This window comes from Oreochromis niloticus, linkage group LG17 (genome assembly GCF_001858045.2).
Source record: "Oreochromis niloticus isolate F11D_XX linkage group LG17, O_niloticus_UMD_NMBU, whole genome shotgun sequence".
Taxonomy (NCBI): domain Eukaryota; kingdom Metazoa; phylum Chordata; class Actinopteri; order Cichliformes; family Cichlidae; genus Oreochromis; species Oreochromis niloticus.
This window is the reverse complement of record NC_031981.2, coordinates 10238398-10263169: the sequence shown is the minus strand read 5'-3', so window position 1 is coordinate 10263169 and position 24772 is coordinate 10238398. Positions and strand designations below refer to the sequence as shown.

Sequence of the window (24772 nt, the reverse complement as noted above, 5' to 3'; positions counted from 1 at the left end):
ACTAACAATATGGCTGCATGTGTAAGACACACACACACACACAGTCGTTTACAAAAAAAAAAGAAACAGACAGCAAGACTGCTGAGAAGCTTTCCCTCCCAGAGGAATGCTTGGAGATGTATACAAACACATACGCACAGACGCATAAAAATACATCCTCCCACACGAATGCATGTACACATGATGCTCGTGGCAGCACACCAAACACAGAGAGAGGCGCTTTGATCCCCTCAGACAGCAATGAGATTAATCCACAGCGTGCCAAAGCAAGTCTGTGTGTGTGTGTGTGTGTGTGTGTGTGTGTGTGTGTGTGTAACAGACATGTTCAGAGCTTAGTATGACAAAAAGGGGCACGCAGTTTTGACACTTAGTCTTACAAGCTCAAATCAGGGCGCCGCGCTTTATGTCTCGCTCTCTTCTCTCCACTTTTTTGTGCGCTCTGTATTTCCCTTTTGTCTTTCACTCTGGCTCTCTGCCTCTGTTCTGATTCTTTTTTACTTTTTGTAGGAATCTGAGACATTTGAATCGGTAAACTAGAGACAATAAAAGACGCGCTTCACTCAGAAGTTGTTTTTTTTTGTTTTTTTAAAATGTGATTTTCTAAAAACAAAAGAATCCTTGTAAACCAGTGAATGTTTACTTTCATGTCGCTGGCATCATGTACACTTTGTTACTAAATTTCTTCGGACATGTAGCCCAATTCTTTGAATTAAACTCAGTTGGGGGGGGTTATAACACAGGAGTTCAATAGTGAGTAGGGAGATTAGAACCAAAAGAAACAAGTGGAGAGGAAAAACAGATAAAGGAAAAAAGGATGCGGCAAAACCTAAAGTTGCCTCTTTTCCTCAGGCTGATTACAGGTTGCGTGTGCCAGGCCATCAAACAGATCATTAAACAGCAATTAAAGAGAGAGAGGGAGTGATGAAGAGAGAAAACGTATCGAAAAACAGAAAACAAAACATGGATTCTTTCAAAGCCTCTGATTGTATGTTGTAAGTGCCAGAGGATTTCATTTCTATTCTGGGAATAATAAAAGTGCAGTATAAGACAGGCAGAGGAGAACCGAACAAACCAGTGACAGATTTGTGATGGTTTAACATGCGAGACATGTTGGGCTTCAGCTTCAGATGAAGCTAAAAATTCACCAAAATAGTTTGATGATTCAACTTTGTAATCATGGTTAAACTATAGGTATAATGAATATTTGTGATGTAATGATAACATTTTCTTTTCAGACTTTTTCCCCCTTTTTGGGAAAGCTGGCTCGCAGTAAAGTGAGCGTTAACTGAAATAAAACGATGGAAATGGGAACAATGGGTTATAGGGCTGGGCTATATCATACCGTTCACGGTAATACCGGTGTAATTTTGGGCAACGATAGGAAAATGAAATATCGCGATAGAATATGGGTAAAACGCGCATGCGCAGTGCCTATGTTTACATACGCACATGGCGGCGACGCAGAATGAGAAGAGCGAAAGCGGATCGTTGAATGAAACGGATGAACCAGAATTGTTTTGTAAAAATGCTGCAACTTCAGTGGTGTGGAACTGGTTTAGCTTTCGTCCGTCAGATACACAACAAAGCACTATTTTTGGTAGAGCATGCCAGCGGGCCGTCGTTATTACCGTGTTGTTTGGATAATACGGCACACTTAAAATCAATCCTTTGATTTTTCTGAAAATCGACAGTGTCCCTTATAATCCCGTGTGCCTTATGTATGAATTCTGGTTGTGTTTACTGACCTCGAAACGATTTTATGTGGTACACGGCGCTCGAAAATCTGTCAAATGTTTTAGTACGACTTTGCTAAGCTACGAACCCGCACCGCTTGATGGATTGTCGGAGCATTACAGCTATCGCAGGCAGGAGCCTCGCGGAGTGATACGTACTGTGCTTCAACATAATATTACCGTATTGTGTGTGTATAACCTCTTTTTAAGTTTTGTGGATATTATACATGGTTATGCTGAGATATGTCGGCCAATTTCCACTGGAAATGCCTTTTGGTTAAACTGTCAGCAAGGAATTTGCATTTGCACTGTTACATTTTTATATAACTTTAATGCACATAAAAAACAGCTGCTTGTTTAAGTGAAAATACATTGATGGGGTTTTTTGCACTAATAAAGTTGTGGAGTTGTAAAGTATTTTGTCTAGTGTCAATTATATCGTCAGTTATATCGTTATCGCAAATTTTCAAATGTATATCGTGATAAATATTTTTGGTCATATCGCCCTGCTCTAATGGGTTATATTCAAAGTGAGTTTAATCATTGTTTGAGTTTTGCTTTTTCTCAGTTTTGTGAGCAAGATTCACATTAAAAGATGATAAAATGTATTTAATTTGGTTGTAATGTAAAGAAATAACAGCAGCTTTGTTTAGTGTTGCACCGCACAACTGTAAAAATAGCGTTTTTGCTTCTGTAGAAGGTAAAGTTCAGTCACAAATATGAAGTATTAGCTTCTACACGTTATATATACTGTTGTCAAACTAAATAGACACATTAATTCACTGTAGTTCACTGTAATGAGCACAGTTTTTTGTCTGCTAAACCAAAACATCAGCAATGTTGTAGCTGAGAAACAAAGTGATGCGTTCTTGTCACTGATTGGCTTTTTTTGCACAAATTAATGAGAATTGAAATCCACTGAGAAATCATGGCGGCTCTTAAACAGTCATAACCAGGAAAACAATCAGTCTCCTTTCACTAACCAAGGCTCTAAAACAGGGGTCTGAAAATCGAATGAGCTGTGGGCCAATGCTGGCGCTGTCATCTCATTGGAGGGCCACTTTAGTGTTCAAGTAGTACAAAAAACAAACAAACAAGAAAACACGCACAAATATTTCTGAAAATGTAGTAGGGGTTTTTTTTTTTATTTCAAATATTGTATAATAAGAAAAAGCTTTTCCCCTCACTCTTAACTAACTGAAGCCTTTCTGTGAACTAACAAATAAACAAATTGGTACTCTCATTCTGGCAACAGATTAAAAAATGCAGACATAAGTGTACACATTAGGTTTTTTTTACTGCTAGTTAAAATAGTTTTCTTTACAAATAATTCTCACTGCATTAATTCTTATTGGCCCTGAGTGAGCTGTTTAGAAAAAGGGAATTCACTAAAACAGGGATGACAGTGTAGTAACAATCATGTGAAGTTGATTAGGCAGCATGGATGCTATCTTTAGAAAATGAAGATCAATATCAAAATCAATAAAATTGCCCATAATCGTGCTGATGAATGAAGATGGGCACCATGAAATGAAGGGCAAAGGTTTGATGCAAAACAAAAAAGAACAGCCATGTGTGTGTTTTTGTGCACGATGCGCCACAAGAGAGTTTAATGTGCCACAAGGCTGGCGTTCGAGCTCTACAGCCAGTGATGGAGTTTAACTGAATGCTTGTTACGCTCTAATTACAACATGGGTTGTCTGCTGAAGGGCAGGCTCCCTCTGTGTGCAGCAGGTGTCAGCTCAGCCGTCACTTGTCTGTAAATGTCTATGAATGTCTGCGTGATTTGGAGGTCAGGGTATTTTGGTTTTTAAGATGTTACTAGAAGATGGGTTCTCCAAGTGTGGTCTATTGGCCAATGGCTGCCTCTGATGGCACTTTATATTGCCCATAAAGTACTGTAATATATTTAGCCCAAGCATAGTTGATGTAGTGAAATGGCACAGAAAAAGTACACAGAGAATTACATCAAGGGTCAGGAAATGTATCAGTCTTCTCACTAACGATTCAAAATCTTCAAACTGGTCCAAAGAGGACAATTAGCAACATTAACCACCCACCTCTGAACAATAAAGTGTTTGACGTGCGCATTTTTCCTGTAAAGCCCTCCATCACAAGCTAGCTCCCAGAAGTGGTAGTCATTCATCAAACCTTCGGGAGCCATGGATTAGAAGATGTGAAAGTTGCATCCAACCTCCTTCTTCTTCCCCTTAATCCACTGACACGCAGTAGCGTTGTATGACGCCGATAAAGATCAGCTGTAAGATTTCAGTTACTCTTACGCAGTCATAAGATAAATTGCGCTTCAGTGAACATGTGGGACTCACAGGTGTCCATTACTTTCACTGGTTAATGTGGCAGGAGTGAGTTTGTGCTGACAGATTGTAAGCAGATGTCTTGGTCTCAGTAGCTAAGCATAGAAATGGATTTACTGTAAAGAACCACAGTGAGCACAAAGCTGCAGCTTTGTCACACTTCTTTGTGTGTCTCTGTGTTTGTGTGCGTGTGTGTGTGTGTGTGGTCTCATGGGAAGAGCAAACTCCCGCACACCATAGATAATGCATTTTTACACTTTTCTTATTAGTCACAGTGTGTGTTTTTAAGTGTGTGTGTGCACGTCTGAGCGACAGACAAAGAGAAAGAGAGGTGAGGGAGCGGGAGAAGTTTTTTTAGAGGAAAAAAAGGGAGCGAGAAAAAGGGGGGAATATGTCAAGAACAGATCCTCATTCTGTCATGCAGCAGTCCCACCTGCCCTTCTCTCCCTCTTGCTCTCTCTTCCCCTCTTACTTCCTTTGTCTCTCTACCTCCCTTTCCTGTGTCTGCTTCCCTGCCTCTCCTTCTTCACGTCTCTTTGATTTGTTTTCCCTCCAAATCCTCCAGTTATTTTATTCCCTTCCCTGTCAATGCTGTGTGTGTGTGTGTGTGTGTGTGTGTGTGTGAGTGTGTTTGCCATCTCGCTGTCTTTTTTTTAAGCCTCTCTGATGTACAACAGCTCCTTGAGGGGAGCTTTTCTCTCCCTCTCAAACACTCAAGCACACACACACACAGATATCCTATGCACCAGCTTTAACCTATTTCCCTAACACTTGCCTCAGATGGTCTCTCATCCCGTCTTCTCTCTCCATGCTAAATTATTCATGTCCAGCATCTCTGACCCACTTCCATTATAGTTTAAGACACAGACTCTGCTCTCAAAAAGTTCTCGCCCAAAAAATCCTGCTGTTCTCACTGTGTTGTTATACATCGGGCTACTTTAATCTAGGCAGCGTCAGTCAAACATAAAACAAAGTCTCTACCAAATCAGGCTCTGGCTGCTGTGCTGACGGCAAGCGGATCATTTTTTCACTCATTATTATTTTTCTCAGTTTTTATAGTCTTGATAAGAACGTATGTTTTCCAGATCAGTAAACAGGGTTTGGATTTTGGCATTGAATTAAAGCTTCGAGGCCATTCTCAGCTGTAATTCCCGATAATCATTTTATCATTCTTCTGCCTTTTCAGCATAGCATTATCCCTTTGATGTGTTTATTGCAGCCCTTGAGAACTGTTTCAAAGTTTTGATCGCACATTACCACGTCGGTAGGTGTCGATAATTTTCTCTAATAACCTCACTTATATAATGTGGTGAAGTGAAACTTTGCGTTGGCCCTTCTGCAGGAGAGCGCTACAGTAAATAGTTTACTATAAACCAGAGCTTTATTGGCTTAACTTTGATGGTCCACACATGGCAGGCCAGCAGTAACAAATGTTTCATAAAACCTGCTCCGATGTGTGCGTTCGTTGCACTGTGTTTTCTCTTGTAGGGTTATAAACCAGAGTGTTTGTGTTTGGGAGTTTGTGTAGTGTACTGCAGTGCAGTCTAAGAGCAGAGGGCAAAGTGGAGCAAAGCCTTGCTTTACAGGAACTATTAACTCCATGTCAGATATAAATCTGGCTGTATATATTTAATGTATGGTATGTGTGTGTGTGTGTGTGTGTGTGTGTGTGTGTGTGTGTGCGTGTGTGTGTGTGTGTGTAAAAGAGAGAGGCAGAGAAAGTGAGGGAGCTGGGCTGGAAGCAGATGAGTTGTCTACTTGCTGGTTGTCCGCCGCAGGACAGAAGTTGTCAGCTGGGAGAGAAATACTACTCTGCAGAAACCCACTCAGGAGACCCAGAAACTGTGTGTGTGTGTGTGTGTGTGTGTGGGTGTGTGTGTTTGAGAGAGAGAGACAGAAAGAGACAGAGAGAGAGAAAGAGGAGAAATCTATTAATTTTACATCCTCACGTACAATTAGATTATGCACAGTCATGAGCAGTAGAACCAACCAAAGAGATGTGCTTATGCATGGGAGGATTGTCTGAAACGGAGCTAAAAGCGTGTCAGCAAAGGTTTAAAAAAACAAAAACGAGGAAGTCCTTTTTTTCCTTTCTCTATCGCAGATTTCTCCAATCTGTATCTTAGCACTACCTCTGTTTCTGTGTGTCTGTTTGCACAATATGTGTAGATTCCATGTGTTGTTAGCCACAACTGACAGACAGCTTTATTCTTCTCATTTCCACTTTGTCTGATCCAAGCCTATGCAATTAGTACCTTATACCTGTCTGTTAAAGACAAAATATCCATAGCATTTGATTTTCTTAATTCCTTATTCAATACAGGATCATAGGGAAGCTGGAGCCTACCCCAGTAGGATATAGCCTGTTCACGTCAGCAGTCTATCACAGGGCTAAAACAGAGACAAACTACCATTCACATCTACAGCCAGTTTATAATCACCAGTGAACCTAACATGTGTGTTGTTGGACTGCTGGAGTACCCAGGGACAACATACACAGAGAAAACTACACACAGAAAGGTCCTCCAGTCTTTTTCAGTAGCAGCTGTCACCTCATAGCAAGATGGTCCTGGGTTCAAACTACCCACAAGCAGGACCTTGCTGTGAAACTACAGTGTTCACCACTGTAGTGCCCTCTTTTTACAGGAGGGCTCAAAATAAGTGCATTTATACATTTTATGCCCTGATGCATAGACCACAATAAAGAAAATTTGAGAAAAAGAACACCTGATAAAAACAATTGATCATATATTTCTTTTTCCCCAGACAAATTTGTATCGAAGCTGAAGTAAGAAGTTGAACTTTTATAACAATGCTGTCGACTTTACTTTGCAAGCTTTTGCTCTAGTTTATCTGGAGCATCTAAATTGGTTCCTTTGGCCCGATCGACTCATCTTATTGGTTGGTTAGACAAAAAAACAAAAGAAGCTCAGTTCTATGCAATGCAGTTGGATATATTTTAAGGCATCTCTTCAACCTATAAAACAGAAACCAGCTCACAAATTTGTAATTCTGTAATTTCTTTCATCTTCTGGTGAAGCAGCTCAGAAGTGGCATGGGCAGATCTACAGGGTTAATGGAGAGCAGACACAGTGTCCTTGAACTGCTACATAAATTCTATAATAAGAATTATCTCAGTTTGTGGAGATTGGAATGAGTTTGATTTTCTTTGTTTCGCTGTTTTCAAAACTTTCCTGTCTGCTTGTGTTTAAAGAGAACCAAAGCACTGATGGTTAACGTGATTATAGAGTATAATTAACATATTTTTCCAAATCCCCAGTCGCCAGCTAAGTGAATTTGCTGTTTTTGCTTACCTCGAAACTCACTTATTTCTCAACACTGGTCAAGTAGGGGTCGAGCTGGTTTTGCGGTGAGTACTATGCACCAGGGGGAGAAAAAACAAAAAACTATATCAAAGTTTAAGCCCGATTAAAGTCTTAACAATTCATGAATATTGTTTTTTTAAAGAAAACATCCCATCACAGTGCTTGACACGCACTGCGTAATACAGGGGTTAACGAGTCAACTCTGGCGTCCCGCAAGCAGCCTCGAGGGTAACCAGAGCAGACGGTGTCACAGAAAACAATGGAGAGCTTTTTTGTTCAGTCGGAAACAGAGAACAGAGAACGGGGATTATTTCTAAAATAGCTCTGTGTTTGTCTTTGAAAGAGACTGGCCAGTATCACACTGCACTGAATCTACTTTACAGACACAGGGGCACACACACACACACACACACACTTCAGTCATATAGACACTAATGCAAGGAATAAGGCTTTGAATACACACAGAGAGCCTGTGAGCATGCACATACACCCTTACACAAAATACCAATGCAGTACTATAGGCACAAACACACATATACACATGGCAGATTGCATTAAAGGGCAACAGCATGAAGAGATAATGCAGCGTACAGGGGAAGCTGCTTTAGTGTGTGTGTGTAGAAAAATGTGAGTGATCTAAGACCAGGCATTAGGGTTTGTGATAAAGTGAGGGGCCTTAAGTGGTTTTAGAAAGGAGAGAGCCCCTGTGTGTGTTTGTGTGTGTGTGTTGGGGTTGGGGTCAGGTGCCTGGTGCATTTGTGTATATCTGCTTACTGTCTGCCTTGTCGCCACAGCGATGACATCATGGCACACGACCGCCAAATGACGGAAAGAATTCCTCCAGTCTTCTTTACAGACAGAGAGATAGCACGAGTGGTGAAGGATGAGGGAAAAGAAATGATGGAAACGAGAGCTGCAGTGTGGGTGGGGAGTACTGATAGAGAATAAGTGAGAGAAATTTTAAATGGAAACTTGTTAATAACTTGTAAAAAGCTTAAATGAATACATATGGACTGTCTGTAGGACTGAAATCTTTAGTCAGCGTTTCCTGGCCAATGAATTACACCGATAGTTGACAATTCCCAACAGTTTACATCCCTTTATGATAAGAAGGCTGCCCAATATAGCGAGGTGGTGGATAAGGGTGGTGGTCATTGTCACAAGCAACCTCATTCTGGTTGCAAAGCCTGCATGCCATCACGCAGCTGCAGTTGTTGGAGTAATAAATATATTTTCCTACTCCAGCCTGTCTTGCATATATCATGTATTTAATTTTTTCCCATTGTTATATGTCTCTAACTTTAACCATGATTTATTTTCCATGACCATAAATTTACACATAAAATTATATTGAAGTCACCACTGGCAAACGTTTTTTGAGAAGACAGTAAATCAGCTCCTGGACTAGACCAAAGCTCTTTGGCACTGAAAGCTACTGTCGGGATTTACAGAGTGAAAAGGTAGTGATGGAAAGGTGTGGACAGAAGTTATTTTTGTGGCTTGTGTTTGTGAGAGTTTCTGGCTAAATCTGGGGAGAGGGGATTTAGGCGAATCATAGGTCATCATCTGCAGTAAGAAATATTGATAAAGTGTGTAAGTGTGTACACCATTCCTGATGGTGTAAAAAACCCCAATAAGAAAACATAGAAGTAGAGCAAATGTAGGCTACCAGTCAGATTCAGGTTTATGGTATTCTATAAATGCAACATCTACTTTGTGCATCTCCTTATTGTTCATGCTGTCTTATAAATTTCCTCAATGGAATACACGTTCCCCTGTAGACTCCATTTACCTTGCCCTCACTGACCTCAGTGAATTTCAGATATTCCTTCTGTGAGCAGGATGGACATTGCAATTATGAGGACTTTTTTTAACAGCAGTTGCAATTTACTTCCTCCACTGACACCTGCAATTTCTACCACAGAAAACATCTCGTTCTTCTGCCTTTCTGTGGTCTGCGCTGTCATGTTTTTTTCCCCAAGAAAACATAAAAACAGCTCCTACGTTATATTTGTCCGAGTACAAGTACCAAGCTGTGCCATCATTTTGCACATTAGTAGATGAGCCCCAGAACTTTCCAGTCAAATCTGTGCTTTTTTGTTTCCAGTTACAGTCTCACCCTCATTTTTTTCTGCTTAGTAAATCTGGTCCCTTGTCTGGTGATAGGATGTGGGGAAAAAAACGGGCAGGTGGACCAGTATATGTGAATTTACGATGACAACTCAGTAAACTTATCCTTGCAATAGTTTTTAGTGTTTTTCAGTGTTTCTCATGTCATGTGGAAAAGAAAGTAATGTAACCAGACTTGTGAAAAATACACCTTTACTGCTAGGAATTTAAGAATCTTAGTAACAGCCAGGTGCTCCTAATCAAATGCATGTTCATTAACCAATTAACAGCAAATGCCAGCACCTCTATACAAGCATTCGTTTTGGCAGTTTGGCAGTTTGCTGATCTGGAGCATTTAGGAGTGTATTAATACAATGGCAGGAGTGGACGTCCCACCAAATTCACCCCAAGGTCAGACATCTCAGACTCTACTGGCCTCAGTTAGCATGTTAAATGTTGAAGTTCATAACTGTACAATTAAAGAAAAGAATGAACAAATATGCTTAGAAAGTTTCCAAGAGACCTTTGCTCTAAACCAGGGGTCCCCAATCCCAGTCCACGAGGGCCGGTGTCCCTGCAGGTTTTAGATGTGTCCTTGATCCATCACAGCTGATTTAAATGGATAAATTACCTTCTCAACATGTCTTGAAGTTCTCCAGAGGCCTGATAATGAACTAATCATGTGATTCAGGTGTGTTGACCCAGGGTGAGATCTAAAACCTGCAGGGACACCGGCCCTCGTGGACTGGGATTGGGGACCCCTGCTCTAAACCCTTTGCTCTAAAGAGTTTACACACCAGAGAACTTCTGGAACAATGTTCTTTGGACAGATGTGACCAAAGTGCAGATGATTGGCCATAATGCACAGCATCACGTTTAGCAAATACCAAACACAGTGTATCAGCACAAACACTTGATACTAACTGTCAAGCATGGTGGTGGACGGGTGATGATTTGGGCTTGTTTGGACACCTTGCAGTCACTGAGTCAGCTGCAACCTCCTCTATATTCCAAAATATTCTCAGTTGTGTCAAATGAGAGGCCAGCTGTCCAAAGCTTGGCCTGTTAAGGTGCTTCAGCGAGCTAATGAATTATGGGATGGAGCTTATTCCATCCAACAATAATCTTTCAGGAATCTAGCTGTGAGAATATTGTTAAGTTGTCTCATCAGCATGTTATATATGATGTTATTTCAATGGCAAATCTTTTTTGGTTCACCCACTGCACCATCACAGCAGTGATATTGAAATAAATAACAAGGAATGTGTTTTACTGATACAGTGCTTTTGTTGGCTTAACAGTCAGAGAAAAGAGCTCATCAACACAAAATCCTATGACAGATACCGTGTGTATATATACACTACTGCCAACACAATGTCAAGTAGTCACTGAGACGTTTAGTGTAAAATTACCACAGGATTTAATCCAAAAGGTGTTTTCCAAAATGGAAAACTTACAGTATGAGAGAACTAACCTCTTTAACACGATATTATTCTTTGTTAGTAGACCTTCCTTCATCCTGTTGCTTCAGATAGGAAAGACTTGAAAGGGGAGTTACAGATCTAAGGCTGCACGTCCACTGGGACCCTTTCCTCCACAAAGTGCTGGCTCCGTTGTCTTTGTTATTTTTAATGATAAGGACAGATTGCCAACAGTGGCAACAGCATACCATGTTTTAAGGGCCCTTTCACAGTAGAATTATCCAAAGATTCAGCAAAAGAGTGCTGCACTCGAAACAGTTGTCTTTAACAATTACATAGCAATAGCAGTAGCCACAACCATCAGTTGTCATAAGCATGTGTTTAGCTGGGAATGTCAAGCATAGAGAGTGTGTTTCTGTGTGTGTGTGTGTGTGTGTGTGTGTGTGTGTGTGTGTGTGTGTGTGTCAGACGGAGAAGAAGGGAGAGCCACAGAGAGGCCCAGAATGAGACAAGTGCATCTGGAATAAATATCATTTTATCACCAGGGGTTTATAAGCGCCTTGTGCTGGCAGGTAACTCTCAGATATGGTATAAAACTAGACGCACTGTTAGCTTTAACAAGAGTAATGTTCCATTAGCCTCTCTGCATACGTGTGAGTCAGAATCTGTGTACCGGTGTTTGTATAAAAGGAAAGGGGAAAGACTGTGAGACTGTTCCAGTGTCTCACAGTCTGGAATGAAAAAGTCCATGTGCTAATGTTTGTATAAAAAGTATTTAATTGATTGGCTCACAGACGAAGAAAAAGACCATTCTTAGTAATAGCGATGAAAAGTTTTTCATAGAGTTAAAGACACTTATTTTTTTGATTGCATGATGTGTAGTGCGGTATAAAAACCTTAAACTCCTAGGACCTGGCATCCACATATGTGGACATCACATTTTGGGTTGTTTAGACCAAAATACTAAATTTTGCTGTACAAGGGCCTAATTATATACACTAACGAGGACGTTATACTACCACTGTTCTATCAAAATTTAAAGCGAGTGTCCTCATATGTGGATCTATTTTTTCTCAGGAACAAAAATGAGGTAGAAAAAAAAAATCACATAATTCTTTGTTTTTACATTCATCAGGTCCCAATCAGCCCAAATAGCAAAGAGAAATTAAAAATGCATGCCATGAAAGAGTTTGGGTCTTAGGAGGTTAAAGAAAAGCAATAAGTTAATGTATAATTGGCATAAATGGGGCTAAGTATCAATCTCATATAGTTCACTGATTGCTCTTTATTTTAAATTTCATATCATAATAAGAATTTTAATTATTTCTAATATCAGCAGGTCTTCTCATGGCTCATAAGATAAAATGAAACACTAATACATTCAAATGACATTTTTACTTATTATTATCAGTAAATATGCTGCAAATAATTAAGGCATCAAACATATCCAAATGATATTTGTCCCTAGTTTGTAGTGTTCGATCTTCACCTGTAGGTCTTCGATCTCCTTCCCTCACTCACTCTATCACTAAAAACACACAAAACCCCCCCACAATATTCGAATAACTCATTTTATTATTAAACACTGGGATACCTGACAGCAACTAATTTGGCCAGGAAATTAATCTACCATCCCATGTCCCAGCTTCCCCTGTCAGTTTAGATGCATGATAGGACATTTGTACACTGACAGTTTGGTCCATGAGGTTGACCGAAGAATCTGTGGGTCTTCACACAGTCTAAACATGTAATCTGTCTTCATTTAGACACCCTCATCACTGCATTCCTTGTTGCACCGCTGTATCTCTCTGTGTGTATGTGACAGGGAGAGAGGGAGGGTTTAATTGCGTGTTGAGTAAAGAGAAAAAGCGCTCAGAAATGGAATCTAAAAAATGCTAATAAATTATACCTCTGTCTGCATCAGTGTGGATTTCTGTGTTTTGGCTCAAACATTATGAACACCTCTGCCAAATATGCTGTTACTTTTTCACATGTTGCCAAAAAAGCTCTGAACTGCTAAACAATGGACTCTGTAAGACCGCTAAAGGTGCCCTGTGGTATCTGGAAAAAGCTGGACCTGCCGTTTTCTAGCACATCCCCCAGAAAACCTGGTGTCAGCTAAGAGTTTGTCCCCCTTCAGACCGCTGTTGGATCACTTTGACCACAAGGATATGCTCTTATTCAGGTGTCTGTCCGTACCTATATTGCTGTGGTTGTAATTGATCTTTACATTTCCTCCATTTTGCTTCTATCAAACATTTTCATTTGTGCAGACCAGTTACCAATTTCACTTCAAGTCTAGTATGTCCAAACTCTTGACATTTTTTGCCTAATTCGTGAGTGTTGTTGTTGATGCATCCCAGTTCCTTCTTTTTGAGTTTACTTTAACATTTAAACATCTTAAAACTGTATTTGCAAAAAGACACTTTTGCAAAAAGATTTGGAAAAGTGAATACGTTCCACTTTTTTTGCAAGGTTGCATTTTTTTATGTGTTCATGTGCTTGTTTGATTGTGTGTGGCAAGTCTTTATAGGAGCATTATGGGATTGTGGAAAAAACAGCAGCGATTTAGACTGAAAACAGATATAATTTTGAGAATTCTTAACGTTGGGTGTCCTTGAATGTGGTTCAGTCCAATCTGTGGCTGATGGGATGAATGGGATGTGGCTTGGTGCTTCTCGACCACATGGAATGCTATCTATCTGTCAACCAGATCATCCAGGCAGGAGGGAAAGATAGACGGAGTCAAAATGGCTGGAGATGGAGACAGGGACTAGAGAATGGTATGGAAACGGAGAGAGAGGCATATAGAGACTTGTAAATACATTTTTACATAATTGCTAATTGCAGATAATATCAAATATGTGCTCTTAGCCCTTCTTGGAATACTGGAGGGTTGGGAGTTTTTTGTTTACAACCAAGTTAGAAAATATGCACTTTCATGATTGCCCCTTTTTGCAAAGTTTTTCATCATTGTCACTTATCTTCTTATTATATAACTGTTTATGCAGGAAGAGCCATTCAAAAAGTGCAAAAAGTTAGATGAATAAAATAAAGACATATCAGATGAGAACCAATGGGAAGTAGACTCACTTGGCACTTTGTAAGGAACATATTGTTTGGTAGGCACCCTTTTACCTCCACAAGTGCCTAAAATCTTTGTGGCATAGATTCAGCAAAGTGCTGGAAACACTGATGCATCTATCAGAGTATGAATGTGTATGAATGTTAGATAGAAAGCAGTTACGCTGAAAAAGCATAGAAAAAAAATCCTTCTATGAATGGGTGAATGAAGCCAGTTGCATAAATCGCTATATAGGAACCAGACCATTTACCATTTACAGCAGCGGTCCCCAACCCCCGGGCCTCGGACCGGTACCGGTCCGTGAGTCGTTTGGTACCGGGCCGCGAGAGTTGAGGCTCAGGTGTGAAATGTATGGTTTTCAGGGTTTTTATCGGTTTTCAGCGTTATTTTGTTATCGTTTTTATCGTTAACTCGGTTTTCCTGGGTCTTTTCACGTGTGTTATGAATAAATCTTCTTTTTTTCGGTACCGGTACTAATTTTATTTTGTTGTATTTATCCGCGACACCTTAAAGGCCGGTCCGTGAAAATATTGTCGGGCATAAACCGGTCCGTGGTGCAAAAAAGGTTGGGGACCACTGATTTACAGCATCACACAGTTCTTCCAGGATGTAAATCTCCCATTCCACCACATCTCAAAGGTGCTCTATTGGACTATGACTTGGTGACTGTGTGGGTCATTTGAGAACTCATTGTCATTTTTAAGAAACCAGTTTGAGATTATATGAGCTTTGTGATGTGGTTCATTATCCTGATGGAAGATGGGTACACTGTGGTCATAAAGGGATAGACATGGTCAGCAACAACACTCAAGTAGGCTCCAGTGCCTAAATGATGCATTCAGTGTGTGGTCCCCTGCTGCTGTAGCCCATCTCAGGGTTCGTACGGGTGCTTGAAATCCTTGAAAATGCTTGAATTTTAATATTGTCTTTTCAAGGTTTGAAAAGTGCTTGAATTTCAGATGTGGTGCTTAAACGTGCTTGAAACTGTATTTCATTCACCACAAATAACTATGTGACTGAATTGTTTCTTGGAGACATAAAATGTGTCACAAAGTGTAAAAGTAAAATTTCTCCGCCTGGGCTGCCTTGCACCTCTGCATATCAGTCTGTTTCAATGTGTGACCCCGCCCCTCCCCCCGAGCATTAGGGGATGAGTGCACTAACTGGAGGTTGCTGTTTTATAGGCACAAAGAACAGCCACTTTTTTGCGCTACCGAAGTTCCCTGGCTTTCATTCAAAATCTGTTTATTGTGAACACTTACACATTTAACAACTTAAACATTATAATGGCTTCAAGTTCACACTGAGGCCTGTGGGGCACTATCAGCCACTGAGACAACAGACAAATTTAAGTGTTTTAATATATGAATATTTCATACTTTAAGGCTGCCTGTTTATTTAAAGGAGGTGAACAATACATCATAATTTTACATAATTATATCACACATGATAGATTAAATAAATAGATTTTAGGTAGATGCTTGTGCATGCTTAAAGTGATATGTTGATTTGAACTTTAACTTTAACCTGTTAGACCCTCGGGGGTTTTCTGAGCTTTCTGCTCGAAAATGAAATGACCAAAATAAATGGAGTATTTCTCTCCAATTACAAACCGTATACAATCTTGGTATCAAAATAAAGCTAACACTTGTGAGATGTCAACAGAGGTGTAAATATTACTGCAGATGTTACTATGTCAAAGTTGCTGTGACTCAAACATAGAAAAATTGGATTTATTCCCCTCACCTAATTTTTAAAAGTATTTTATGGCATATAACACCTTTAAAAATATGCTTTGGTTCACATTTAACTCCAGAAAATCATAAATCAAAATATGGATATTACCTGTCCACAGATTCATGCTGATCTAACTGCTCTTTTAACCGTTTGGTGTCTTTGCTGTGTTTGGTGGTTATAGAAATGGTTTATATGAGATTTAGCTGAGATTCAGAGGTTTCTGTGGATACTGCTCATGTCAGCACTTACATTTCTGACCTCTTGTTGTAACTGATTAAACGCGATCTCCTCCCTTTGGCCCCCATTTTTGGTGTTGTGGGTGCAAATGATCAGGCATGACATTCTCATTATAAATCAGATAAGATACTGCAAATAATTATTTCTGCATTTGTGCGATTGAAATGAATTGAAAATGTGTGTGCAATGACACCGTTTTAAAGATTTGGCCTAAATAGTGAATGAGCCTAAACATGATGACCTAACTAGTGACACCGTGTCACCTGTGACACACGCACACGTATGACTTTGCCGGTTCCAGCTGAAACAATTTCAGTGTTTCAAACCATGTTCCAGGGTTTTTAGTTCACCATTTATGAGGTTTCAAGAAGAAAATAAAAGACAGATCTGAATGTTTGAAAATGTGTCGAAAAAAGTCTGTAAAGATTAGACGAAAAATACTCAAAGGATAAATTCAATTGGTTTATTTTGTTAGATAAGTTGAAAAAAAAGTTAAACAAGCAAGTCAATAAAGAAAAACTTAAACAAGTAAATAAAGAAACAAGGTAAAATGAGGTAACAACAAAAAGTTAACAAGTAAATAAAGAAACAAGGTAAAATGAGGTAACAACAAAAAGTTAACAAGTAAATAAAGAAACAAGGTAAAATGAGGTAACAACAAAAAGTTAACGAGTAAATAAAGAAACAAGGTAAAATGAGGTAACAACAAAAAGTTAACGAGTAAATAAAGAAACAAGGTAAAATGAGGTAACAACAAAAAGTTAACAAGTAAATAAAGAAACAAGGTAAAATGAGGTAACAACAAAAAGTTAACAAGTAAATAAAGAAACAGAAGAGAAGAGAGAAAACCCCAACAATCCCCTCTGAGCAAGCACTAGGCGACAGTGGGGAGGAAAAACTGCCTTTTAACGGGCAGAAACCTCCGGCAGAACCAGGCTCAGGAGGGGACAGTCAACTGCCGGGACTGGTTGGGGGGGGTGAACAGAGGTGGAGCAAGATCAGGCTGCTACAGGTGAGGAAGCGGTAGCGTCCCTCCTCCGGAACAAGCGGAACCATTTGGTCTTCTTTTTCATGGACTTTTCCACAAGCGCTTTTTTCTCCAGGATGAGATTTCTTAACTCATCGATTGTTTCTTCGTTTTGCTTCTCAAGTTTCTCGCATCTTTGTTCCACCTCTTCTAATCTTGCTTGTTTTTCTTCCAGCTTGTCTTTGAGTTGTTTGGATGCTGCCTCCTGTATTAGCTTGTCCTTGTGCATTTCTGCATTTCTCTGTTCTTCTTCTTTGTGCATGTCTTGTAACTGCTCATTTCTTCCCTGGATTTCTTGGAGCGTGCGCTGCAGGTCTTCGTGTATTTTGTCTTGTTGTTGTTTTTGTGCCTGCATTTCAGTGTTTTCCCGCTTCAAGTTATTGAATTCCAACAATATCCCCTTAATGAGCTCGGAGTTATTTCTCGCCATTTGATCGATCCTTTTCTGCATGTGTGAGCAGCGTTTCTCCAGTTTTTCATTTTCTCCTTCCAGCTCACTTGTTTTGTCCTTTAGTTCATTACAAAACTCTTGCAGTTTTACATTTTTAGACTCAAAGTCCTGGACAATATGTTTTCCTTCTTTCAGTCTTTCTTGCTGTTGCTCTTTCTCTTGAAGGAGGTCTTTATTTTGGCGCAGTGTTTCATCCAAGCTTACTTTGAGCATTCTGTATTTTTCCTGCATCCCTTTGAGTTCGTGCTGCATGTCTCTTTGCTTTTTGTCCTGTTCTTCCTTCTGTTGGAGGATTTCTTTATTTTTTTCCACAGCTTTATCGAACTGTCTTTGGAGCAGCTGATTCCTTTGGTCCATGTTTTGGAGATCCCTTTGTATCTCATCAATCGTCGCTTTCCTGTCTTGAAACTGGTTGGTCATTTCTTTTAGTTCCGCGCTCTTTTCCTTATTTTCTTTAATGAGGTACACAATCTGCTCTCGGGCTTGTCCAAATTTGATTCCCCAGCCCTCATTAATAAGTTTTATGTCGGGCTGGCGCTGTTGTCTTTCTTCCAGGACTTTGTTTTGTGCTTCCATTAGTCTACACTTCTCTTCCAGTTGAAGTTTCTCCTCTTCAATTTGTTGAATTTTTCTCTGGAGATGGTAGTTTTCCTTCCTACTGTCCTGTAATGCTTTTTGGAAGGATAAGACGCCATTTGGGGAAACTGGCCGACCACGCCAGGAAGGAGAGGCGGCGTAATCTTTTTGACTTGGTTGGTGTTTTCTTGGAAACATGTTGGAGTTCGTATACGATGACTCTGAAAAGCTTTCCAAAGGTTTCTGTGGTCAACGCTTGAAGGCTGCAAACACAAATGCTGCGAAGAAACGAACTAAAACTTGCTGTGTCTCACCCCTATTTATGGAAAAACTTCAAAGGATTTAAGATTCTTAAGATTGCCTTGTGACATCATCGCTCCGTTAGCCAATGAGATTGTCACAAGGCATTTTGGAATGGGGTATTTTTTTTTAAACAGTTTTCAAACTTAACTTAAATTTCAGTGTTTCTGAGGTTTAGACTAGTTGGTTAGTCCAGTCGATCAAGAAATTAATTGTCACGAGCATCCCTAATATTATATAACAGACAACAAGACAGGTTTTTTCCTACGTAATAGAGCTATAATAAATGTTTTATTTTTTTGTTATCCTACTTTTTATAAAAGGGAACATTATTTAAAGAGTATGTATTTAATTAAACTCTATTCATCTAAAGGGTATAACAAAAAGGGTGAGCTTGCTGCTTGAAAATGAAATGACCAAAATAAATGGAGTATTTCTCTCCAATTACAAACTCTGTGTAAACAGCTTTATTTTGTTACAAGACTAACACTTGTGAGATGTCATCAGAATATTACTGCAGATGTTACTATGTCAAAGTTACTGTGACTCAAACATGTAAAAAAATCACATTTTTCTTTCCTTCACCTAATTTTTAGAAGTATTTTATAGCATATTACACCTTTGAAAATATGCTTTGGTTCACATTTAAATCATATATCAAAATATGGATATTACCTCTGACACTACTCATGTCGGCACTTTATATTTCTGACCTTGTGATATAACTGTTTAAACGTGATCTCCTCCATTTAGCCCCCATTTTTCTGGGCGTGGGTTTTTAACTAGTTAAAAAAACAAACATCTGTCTCCTATTTTTGTGTCACACAGGAAATAAAGGATTTATTAATTTGGCCTTGCTGTGTATTATTGTGGTGTTTGGTGAAGTTTTCTTGTTTTGTGGGGTTGTTGTTGTTTTTTTTTCAAGTGGAGATGAATATGTCTAACAAGTTGATTTGTTTACATTTGGGCATTTTAATTTTTTAAGAGAAATGTGTGTTTTGAGTTGTCACGGTTCTGGGTCCGTTGGACCCAGTATTTTGAGTTTATTATGCTTTGGTTTATATTTTGAATGATGGATTACTCTTTGTTTCTCTGGTACTTTGTGTTTCAGTTATCTTGGTGTTTTGGATTGTTTTTCTCATCTCTTGTTGTGATTATGATGATGATTGTTATTAGAGTTTCATGTTTTAGGAATTATGGTTTCATGAATTGTTTGAGTTTTATGTGTTATATTCTGCCTCTCAGTCTGCGTCCTTGTTTAGTGGTTTATGGTTTCCTGTTTTGTTTTGAAGGAGTGTGCCTCATGTTAGTGTGTGCAGCTTTGTTCCCCCTGTCTCGTCAGCCCTGATTTCTCCCAGCTGTGTCTCCCTTCTGTTGTCCATTCCCTGATTACTTCCCTGTGTATATAAGCCCTGTGTTTGCCCCCGCTCGGTGTCGCGTCGTACCCTCAGATGTTGCCTGTGTGTTTCTGTGTCAGTGTTTCAGTATTTCAGTATTCAGTATTCAGTATTTCAGTATTCAGTATTTCAGTACCTTTGCTCAGTTTATGTTTTGTTTTCATGCCAGCAATAAAGCTGAGGTTTTAAGTTACAATTCAGTGTCAGAGTCCTGCGTTTGGATCCTCCTCTCCGCCTGCCCGCACACAGAGCCCTGACAGAACGACGCGACCAGTATGGATCCAGCGGACTCACATTTTGCCTCCAAGGGAGAGAATCTCGCGCACCTATGGGATTACTGTTGGAGGATAGCCCATGCAGCGAGCCCCGAGAAGAGGCTGTTGGAGGTAGTATTTTTTGATAATTTTTTGTCGTCCACTGCCTCGACTATCAGTTTTCCGCACATAAATGGACTCAAACACATAATAACAGCTCTAAGAGCGAGGCTAAATTTCGAACTGTTTGGCATGGGCGGCCCAGGGAAAAAGGATTCAGTTGTTCTCCTGGAGGCCCTCGCCACTTGGTGCTCTCAACAACATCAGCATTTTTTGCCAAGGTTTATCGCCAAATCGTTTGATCCGCCCTTAAAGAAGAAATGCAACCCTCACCATCATCACCCAACCACACTTACATTCTCTCCTGTAGTACGGACTGGTGTAGCTTTCATTTCCACACCTTCAGCTCAGCTAGCTGATCAGCAGCCACCTGTAGCTCAGTGTCCAGTGTTCCCTGCTCAGCAGCCACCTGTAGCTCAGTGTCCGGTGTTCCCTGCTCAGCAGCCACCTGTAGCTCAGTGTCCAGTGTTCCCTGCTCAGCAGCCACCTGTAGCTCAGTGTCCAGTGTTCCCTGCTCAGCAGCCACCTGTAGCTCAGTGTCCAGTGTTCCCTGCTCAGCAGCCACCTGTAGCTCAGTGTCCAGTGTTCCCTGCTCAGCAGCCACCTGTAGCTCGGTCTCCACCTTCCGACACCGTTTTCATCTCAAATTCAGTCACCCGTAGCTCGGTCTCCACCTCCACCACATTCAGCTCCGCCACCCATAGCTCAGTCATTTCCAAAATCAGACTTACTACAAACTCTGTTACAGTCCATAACCCAGTCAGTAGCTCAGTTAGTGGAGGAATCATTAGCTTTGTCAACTGCTCGGTCAGCCACTCATCTACACCCTCAGCCAGGGGTCCCAATTGCCTCTGGCCCTGCATCTGCTCCAGCTGGAGGGCCCGAGGAGCCCGTCCAGCCTCATGTCTCGTCAGCTGGGGGGCCCGAGGAGCCCGTCCAGCCCCAAGTGTCGTCAGCTGGAGGGCCCGAGGAGCCCGTCCAGCCTCAAGTGTCGTTAGCTGGGGGTTCGGGAGAACCCAGCCAGCCCCAAGTGTCGTCAGCTGGAGGGCCCGAGGAGCCCGTCCAGCCTCAAGTGTTGTCAGCTGGAGGGCCCGAGGAGCCCGTCCAGCCTCAAGTGTTGTCAGCTGGGGGTTCGGGAGAACCCAGCCAGCTTCAAGTGTCGTCAGCTGGAGGGCCGGAGTCGCCCGTCCAGCTTCAAGTGTCGTCAGCTGGAGGGCCGGAGTCGCCCGCCCAGCTTCAAGTGTCGTCAGCTGGAGGGCCCGAGTCGCCCGTCCAGCCTTATGTCACGTCTGCTGGTGGGTCCGAGGAGCCCACCCAGTACCACACCTCTTTAGCTGAGGGTCCTGGAGGACCCAGACAGCACATCCTCCCATCTGCTGGCAGTCCAGGGAGGGCTGTTCAGCCGCCACCCACATCATCATCATCGCCGCCTGCAGCCGCATCATCATCATCGCCGCCTGCAGCCGCATCATCATCATCGCCGCCTGCAGCCGCATCATCATCATCGCCGCCTGCAGCCGCATCATCATCATCGCCGCCTGCAGCCGCATCATCATCATCGCCGCCTGCAGCCGCATCATCATCATCGCCGCCTGCAGCCGCATCTCCATCCACTGCCGCAGCCGTCTCGCTGCCCTCAGGTTCCGCAGCCGTCTCGCTGCCCTCAGGTTCCGCAGCCGTCTCGCTGCCCTCAGGTTCCGCAGCCGTCTCGCTGCCCTCAGGTTCCGCAGCCGTCTCGCTGCCCTCAGGTTCCGCAGCCGTCTCGCTGCCCTCAGGTTCCGCAGCCGCTCCGCCTACGCCTGGTCCAGCTTCAGCCTCTGCTTCTGCTACGCCTGGTCCAGCTTCAGCCTCTGCTTCTGCTACGCCTGCTTCTGCTCCGTCTTCGTCCACGCCCGGCCCGGCTTCTGCTCCGCCTTCGTCCACGCCCGGCCCGGCCTCTGCTCCGCCTTCGTCCACGCCCGGCCCGGCCTCTGCTCCGCCTTCGTCCACGCCCGGCCCGGCCTCTGCTCCGCCTTCGTCCACGCCCGGCCCGGCCTCTGCTCCGCCTTCGTCCACGCCCGGCCCGGCCTCTGCTCCGCCTTCGTCCACGCCCGGCCCGGCCTCTGCTCCGCCTTCGTCCACGCCCGGCCCGGCCTCTGCTCCGCCTTCGTCCACGCCCGGCCCGGGTTCTGTGTCTTCGTCCACGCCTGGCCCGGGTTCTGCTCCACCATCGTCTGGCCCTGCGGTTGCCACACCGCCATGGGACCCCGCTCGTCCTGTTCCGCCTCGCCTCTGCCGGCCGCTTTCCAGGCCTCTAAGGTTGCATCATGGCCGTCGAGGACGACCTCCGGACATGGTTCGTCGCCGCCGCTGGCATCGCGGCCGACCTCCGGACCTGCTCAGTGGCCGCCACTACCTTCCAAGTGGTCGGCCTCCTGATTCGTTTCATCGTCGCCGCTGCCGTGCGCACGGTCGGCCTCCAGAACTGTTTGCCCGTCGCCGCCGCTGCCGTGTGCACGGTCGGCCCCCAGAACTGTTTGCCCGTCGCCGCCGCTGCCGTGTGCACGGTCGGCCTCCAGAACTGTTTGCCCGTCGCCGCCGTTGCTGTGTGCATGGCCGGCCCCCTGACCTGTTTTGGCTTCTGTATGGCCGACGTCCGGGTCGACCCCCTGAGCTTCTCATGGACTCTTATTGAGCTCTGGTTTGGTTTCGTTTTTTGATGTGTTTTCTGGTGTTCTTGAACTGTTTTCTTGTGTTGTTTGGACTGTTTGGACTCTTGTGCTCCTTGTTTTTTGTTTGGTTTCTGTCCCTCCATCCTGGACCCCCTCCGCCCGCCCTGGTTTGGTGCTCTTGTTTCGTTCTGTTCTTTTGTTTGTGGCTGTCGGGAGCCAGCCCTTAGAGGGGGGGTACTGTCACGGTTCTGGGTCCGTTGGACCCAGTATTTTGAGTTTATTATGCTTTGGTTTATATTTTGAATGATGGATTACTCTTTGTTTCTCTGGTACTTTGTGTTTCAGTTATCTTGGTGTTTTGGATTGTTTTTCTCATCTCTTGTTGTGATTATGATGATGATTGTTATTAGAGTTTCATGTTTTAGGAATTATGGTTTCATGAATTGTTTGAGTTTTATGTGTTATATTCTGCCTCTCAGTCTGCGTCCTTGTTTAGTGGTTTATGGTTTCCTGTTTTGTTTTGAAGGAGTGTGCCTCATGTTAGTGTGTGCAGCTTTGTTCCCCCTGTCTCGTCAGCCCTGATTTCTCCCAGCTGTGTCTCCCTTCTGTTGTCCATTCCCTGATTACTTCCCTGTGTATATAAGCCCTGTGTTTGCCCCCGCTCGGTGTCGCGTCGTACCCTCAGATGTTGCCTGTGTGTTTCTGTGTCAGTGTTTCAGTATTTCAGTATTCAGTATTCAGTATTTCAGTATTCAGTATTTCAGTACCTTTGCTCAGTTTATGTTTTGTTTTCATGCCAGCAATAAAGCTGAGGTTTTAAGTTACAATTCAGTGTCAGAGTCCTGCGTTTGGATCCTCCTCTCCGCCTGCCCGCACACAGAGCCCTGACATGAGTTTGTACACTATATGCATATAAGGCAACAATTTCCTTTTTCAGTATTTTTGTGTGGTGAATTTTTCTCTGTTTTAACAAAAGGGGAACAAAGGACATTTAGGTCGACCTGAGATGATTTGTTTTATTTTTACATGGTCTTACTGAGGTGATGCAAAGTGAAGCATGCATTCTTTTTTTTTTTTCTTTCTTTTTTTTTTTCTTTTTTTGGTAATGTGTTGGAAAAGCTTGAAAATGGACCTTGAAAGTGCTTAAAAAGTGCTTGAATTTGACTCTGAAAAATGTGTATGAACCCTGCCATCTGCTTTAAGCTTCGATGTGTTGATGCTCTTCAACATACCTTGATTGCAACAAGTGGTTATTTGATTTCCTGATTGAAGAGGTCTGGCCATTCTCCTCTGGCATTTTTGAACAGAGAACCACTGCTCGCTGAATATTTTATCTTCTCTTGAACATTCTTAAGTAAACCCTGTGCAGGAAAATCCCAGTAGTTAAGCAGTTTCTCATGTCAGCCCGTCTAGCACAAACAACCATGCAAAGTCACTTAGATCACCTTCATTCCCCATTCTGATGGTTGGTTTGAACAGCAGGTCATGCCGACGTGTCTACATGCCTAAATGCACAGAGTTGCTGTCATAAGATTGGTTGATTAGATATTTGCATTAATGAGCATCTGGTATTTGGTGAGTCTAAGCAACAATACTGGAAACTCTTGTTTGCATACTCTGCATCATAGTCACCATCGAGAGTCTTCGTGTTTTTTCATAATATAGAGCTTAAGTGTGGTTAAGATGAGTGCGCTCTTCTGGTTGACACATCATGGGTTCACCATAAAATTAAAGGCTTGCTTACCCAAATTAGTCTACAACCATGCAGTTGGTTATAGTTGTACTGGTTCAGAGTTTAATGTGATCTATCCCTGCAAATTCTACATTCAAACAGAAAAAGGTGGAAAAGACTGGGTTTTAGACTGTGTTGACACAAAGAGGCATCTTGTGTCCAACACTAGATTATCCACAGATAGTTTCAACTTTAAGTAATGTCATTGTAACTTTTCAGTGTTGTTTACACCACGACTAGACGAGGAGCTGCACTACTGCTGAAACATTCTTGGTGAAAAATTATTTCAGGAGCATTATTA

The 24772-nt window shown here is 42.2% G+C and overlaps 1 protein-coding gene across 14 annotated transcripts in view; it reads left to right on the top strand.

Moving 5' to 3' along the window:
- Window positions 1–24772, top strand: part of LOC100690550 (ELKS/Rab6-interacting/CAST family member 1) — a 154858-nt gene that overhangs the window by 89732 nt on the left and 40354 nt on the right. The window lies entirely within an intron of this gene.